This window comes from Gastrolobium bilobum, unplaced genomic scaffold (assembly GCF_033153095.1).
Source record: "Gastrolobium bilobum isolate Gb01-03AN ecotype WA unplaced genomic scaffold, APGP_CSIRO_Gbil_v1 utg37667, whole genome shotgun sequence".
NCBI lineage: Eukaryota > Viridiplantae > Streptophyta > Magnoliopsida > Fabales > Fabaceae > Gastrolobium > Gastrolobium bilobum.
This window is the reverse complement of record NW_026895680.1, coordinates 59,248-65,247: the sequence shown is the minus strand read 5'-3', so window position 1 is coordinate 65,247 and position 6,000 is coordinate 59,248.

The window sequence follows — 6,000 nt, the reverse complement described above, 5'->3', positions numbered from 1 at the left end:
AAATGTCATCCCGATTTCTCTGGTTTACAGATAACCTAATCTTTCATAGAGATTTGACGAATTCCTTTAGCTTATCACCCTAGCCCTGTGTTCTTTCAGGACAAGCCCAACAGTATACCTATGAGTCTCCATGTTTCAGGCAGACGAGGTGCACAATCAAAGCATGCCTTCTAGAACACAGTCTAGGTAATAACTTCTGGTCTTAGAAAAGACATACCCAAATATAAAGAGACTACCCTAATGATACTCTCTGTGAGAGTTCCTCATAGAGTCTCTTTGTGGGTCCGTTCAGTGCGAGCTATACCCTTATAGGTCCACCCACGACTTTAGCTAAGACATGTCCATATCTGTAGCACATGAGGTCTATACCTTGTATCCATATACAAATAGATAAGTCGTGCTAGTCTTACCCGAGATTACTGACCCCATTCTCAGTATCTCTAGATTAGGAACATGAAATTAGGAATGAACATCCGGTATTCTTGAATCCTCATGATTGTGATCTCATCACAGATACTCAAGAGACACCTATTTTATTCCACGGGGTTTATCAAGTTATTCATAATATATTAATAATAATATCGAGACATAATTATGAAACAAGATAAAGAGTGCTTTTATTTATTTGCGACAATATTAAAAAGGTCTACATCTCTGTCCTTATTTAATCATAAGATTGTCTCTAGGACACCCAAATACTAACAAGCTCCCACTTGGCCTAGAGCCAATCAGACCTAAGTCGTATACCCAAAGCCTCATAATGACTATCATGTTTTCTCTGAGAAACAGCCTTTGTCAGAGAATCGGCCAGGTTATCATCTGTGGGAACATAATCCATCTTTACATCCATTCTATCAATGATTTCTCTAATCAGGTGATATCTGCGGAGCACGTGCTTAGATCTTTGATGAGACCTAGGTTCGTTTGACTGCGCAATGGCTCCAGTGTTGTCGCACAACAACTGTATGGGCTCATCCATGCTTGGAACCACCCTAAGTTCAACAATGAACTTCTTGATCCACACAGCCTCCTTAGCCGCTTTTGAAGCAACTTTGTATTCAGCTTCTGTCGTTGAGTCTTCTGTTGTCTCCTGCTTGGAACTCTTCCAAGATACTGCCCCACCATTTGAGGTGAATACGAACCCTGACTTTGACATGCAGTCATCTTTGTCACTCTGAAAGCTGGCATCAGTGAACCCTTTCACTGTAAGCTCATTAACCCCACCATAGACCAAAAATGCATCTATAGTTCTTCTCAAGTATTTAAGGATGGTCTTGACTGCCGTCCAGTGACCCTCTCCAGGGTCAGACTGGTATCTGCTCGTAATGCTTAAAGCATATGAGACATCTGGTCTCGTACATATCATGGCATACATGATGGACCCAATAGCCGAAGCGTATGGAATTCCACTCATGCGATACTTCTCAGGCTGTGACTTAGGACACATAGCCTTTGAAAGATGTATCCCATGACTGACAGGTAGAAAACCCATTTTCGACCCTTCCATGCTAAACCTCTTTAGCATCTTGTCAATGTACGTGGATTGAGATAAACCCAGCAGCCTGTTTGATCTATCTCTATAGATCTTTATACCAAGTATAAAGGCCGCCTCTCCCAAATCCTTCATGGTGAAGCTTTCTGAAAGCCACTCTTTCGTTGTTTGTAATGTGGGGATGTCATTTCCTATAAGCAATATGTCATCTACATAAAGCACTAGGAAGACAACATTACTCCCACTAACCTTCCTGTAAACACAAGGTTCATCCTCGTTCTTGATGAAATCGTTACTCCTAACGACCTCATCAAAACGAATATTCCAACTCCTTGATGCTTGCTTTAGCCCATATATCGACCTTTGAAGTTTGCATACCATATGCTCCTGATCTTTGATTACAAAGCCTTCAGGTTGTGTCATGTACACTTCCTCCTTCAAGAACCCATTCAAGAAGGCGGTCTTGACATCCATTTGCCAAATTTCATAGTCGTGATATGTTGCTATTGCAAGCATGATCCTTATAGATTTGATCATGGCAACTGGTGAGAAAGTTCCATTATAGTCAACTCCTTATCTTTGACGATACCCTTTCGCCACCAACCTAGCTTTGTAGGTCTGAACGTTGCCATCTGCATCAGTCTTTCTTTTAAAGACCCATTTATTACCGATAGGAACTATTCATTGAGGTTTAGGAACCAAGGTCCATAACTTGTTCTGATACATCGAATCCATTTCAGATTCCACGACTTCAAGCCATCTAGAAGAGTCAACATCCTTGACTGCCTCTTCGTAGTTACTTGGTTCATCATCCTCGACGGTTTGCTGATTCTCAATCACAAACCCATACCTCTCAGGTGGATGGATGCCCCTCGTTGACCTACGAAGTTGTGTGTTTACTTCTCCATTGGAGAACGTCGCCTGCGGAGCAGACTTGGGTTCCTCAATCTGTTCATGTGGTTCTTGAACTTCTTCAAGATCAATCTTACTCTCACTGGCTCCTTGAGAGATCAAATCCTTCTCAAGGAACTCAGCATTCTTTGACACAAACACTTTGTGTTCTTCCATGGAGTAAAAGTAGTATCCCTTAGTAGCTTTGGGATACCCCGTAAATAGACATTTAGTACTCTTAGCACTAAGCTTGTCTGATGCCAACGCTTTGACATAAGCTGGCGATCCCCATACCCTGAGGTAACTCAGGTTGGGTCTCTTACCATTCCATATCTCATATGGTGTGGTCTGAACAGATTTAGACGGTACCCTATTTAGAAGGTATGCCGCTGTGTCTAGGGCATATCCCCAAAACGATTTTGGAAGTTGAGTCTCACTCATCATAGACCTGACCATGTCTAACAAGGTCTTGTTTCTCCTTTCGGAGACACCATTTTGGTGTGGTGTGTAAGGTGCAGTAAACTGCGAGGGAATTCCATTTTCTCTCAGATAATCCTGAAACTCATGGCTCTGATATTCACCACCATGATCTGATCGTAATGTCTTAATCATCTTGCCACGCTGTTTCTCTACTTCATTCCTAAACTCCTTGAACTTTTCAAAGGCTTCAGATTTATATCTCATTAGGTACACGTACCCAAATCTTGATTTGTCATCAGTAAAGGTAATGAAATAGGAGTATCCTCCTCTAGCCTCTATAGACATTGGCCCACAAACATCAGTGTGAATGAGTTCTAATAACTCACTAGCCCTATGACTTTCAAGCCCCTTGGGCTTGTGACAAGTCATTTTCCCAGCTAGACAAGATTCACATTGTCCATAGGATTCCAAATCCAAGGAATCTAGGTATCCATTTGCATGCATCCTAGACAATCTTGTTTCATTTATGTGCCCTAGTCTACAGTGCCAAAGATATGATTGATTATCCATCCTAGGTCGTTTCACATCTATTTTGAGCACTTCAGTTCCCATTTCCAGAATATACAATCCATTTATTAAGGTAGCAGTACCATAAACAATATCATTCATAATGATAGAAAATGTACCATTCTTAATACTGAAAATAAATCCATCTTGTTCTAAACAAGAAATTGAAATAATGTTTCTAGAAATACTTGGAACATAAAGACATTTATTCAAATGCAAAATAAGGCCCGTAGGCAAAATGAGGTCGGCTTCTCCAATAGAATGAGCAGCAACCCTTGCTCCATTTCCAACGCGGAGGTCCACCTCGTTCCTCTCCAATCTCCTGGGGCTCCTAAGTACCTGCAACATATTGCAGATGTGAGAACCACAACCGGTATCCAATACCCATGAAGTAGGATTAGCACATGAATAATTTATCTCAATCATGAAAGTACCTGAGGCAGAAGCATCACCATGCTTCTTGTCCTTCACACTCTTCAGGTAGTCTGGACAGTTCCTCTTCCAATGGCCTTTCTTGCCACAATGGAAGCACTCAGCATCGCCTTTGTCCTTGGATGCTTTCTTACCCTTCTTGTTGCCCTTCTTCTTCTTGGATTTTCCTTTGGGCTTAAGGGAGTCACCTTTAGCAGGCCCCTTACCCTTACCCTTGGCCTTGCTAGGCCCACCAATCAGAAGAGCTTGTGTCTTATCCTTCTTGATAGACACTTCAGCAGTTGTTAACATACTTAACAACTCAGGCAAGCTCACTTGCATCCCATGCATGTGGTAATTCATGATGAATTGACTAAAGGAAGGTGGAAGTGAGGTGAGCACTAAGTCATTACTTAGTTCGGCATCCATGATAAAGCCTAGATTTCCTAGCTTCTCAATCAGACCGATCATCTTAAGAACATGACTGCCAACAGACATGCTCTCAGACATCCTGCAAGAGAACAATTCTCTTGAGGCCTCATACCTCTCATGCCTGCCTTTAATGTCATACAACTCCTTGAGATGTAAGACAATAGAGGGAGCATCCATATGCTCATGCTGCTTTTGCAGTTCAGGCGACATGGATGCCAACATGATGCAGACAGCCAACACATTGTCATCCATGTGCTGTTTGTGGGCCTCGAAATCAAATTCCGCGAACCCATCTTCCCCTTCCCTAGGAGCTACGGGTAATTCAGCATCTAGGACGTAAGCAATCTTTTCGGCCCTTAGAACAATTCTTAGGTTCCGATACCAGTCCATAAAATTTGGACCGGTCAGCTTGTTCGTATCAAGTATGGAGCGCAGTGACAGTGTATTAGTCATACTAATTAACTGAAAAATGTAAAGATAAAAATTAATTAATATTTGGACATGTAGTAAAAACAAATTATTAAAGACTTTTATTAATTTGCCCCTCCCACTATTTTATCTAAGTCAATGACCCTTCCTTTTGACTTAGGGTTATTCTACTTTTAGAATTTACCTTAGTGGGATTAAGAATGCGATTATTTATTTTAACCCCCGTCTGAGACCGCAAGATTAATTTAAATAATGGATTGATCTTTATCAATGGTATCTCATACCCTTTCTTAACATTAGGTTGACAACTCCTTGTCACTTAGTGGTGCATCTCATGCAACCAACCTAGCACTATTACCCTAAGCACATAAGCCCGGCTGGGCCTGCAGCTTATGTCTCAGTTAAGCACTAACCAGCACCCCAAGTGTCTTACACTTCTAATACTACTCTTACTCAACGAAACAGTGGGTCCCAACTGGGTTGTAGAGCACCACTATTTAGAGGAGGTTTGAGTAATATTGGTGGTGGGAGGTAATCATGCGCTTAATAATTTTATTCCTTTTAAGGGTTCATTTTATTAAGGGTTTATTAAGTCTCATCAAACGCATTAATATATTATCATGCTAGTCGTAACCTATGTCATACATCTAACGGTTTAAACTAGTCGCAATTGGACTTGCATAATAATCATACAAACGCGATTTAGTCCAACTCATGCATACTAGACGTCATAAGTCATAAAGCATACATATCGCGATACTCTATCTCATGCATACTAGTCGTATAATAACATACATGCAAATAAAACAGTTTTATTTTGAGATAGTCATGGTGCTCGCTCTTTTGTCCATCTTGCTTCTCAAGCCTCGGCTTCTTGTCGTCTATACGCCACTAGCCTAATTTCTCTAATTACAATTAAAGAAACTCCAAAACATCTTGGAGGGACAAAATTTAAAATACAAAATTTAAATTACAAAATTTGAAATTCAAATTACATCTCTTTTAAAAGAGCCCAAAATTACACATTAATTTAAATTTGAAATTTCAAATTCCGGGCACCATGACCATCCCCTTCCTCTTTTGCACCTGAAATGTTAGACAACTCACAAGTACAAAATATTATCACATAATATATATTTTTCACGTATGTCTTGATATTTAACAATTAATTATCAAAACATATTTAAAATTTAAAACTTTTCTTAATTTTTCAATTGGCCGAATTATATAACAATTAATATAATTCTAATTTTGTTGACTCTTTCTCAAAGAACACAAAATTAAATCATGCATATAGCCATCAACACTTAATGGCCGAACCATATACTCATGTATATGAGATTAATTTTCGAAAAATT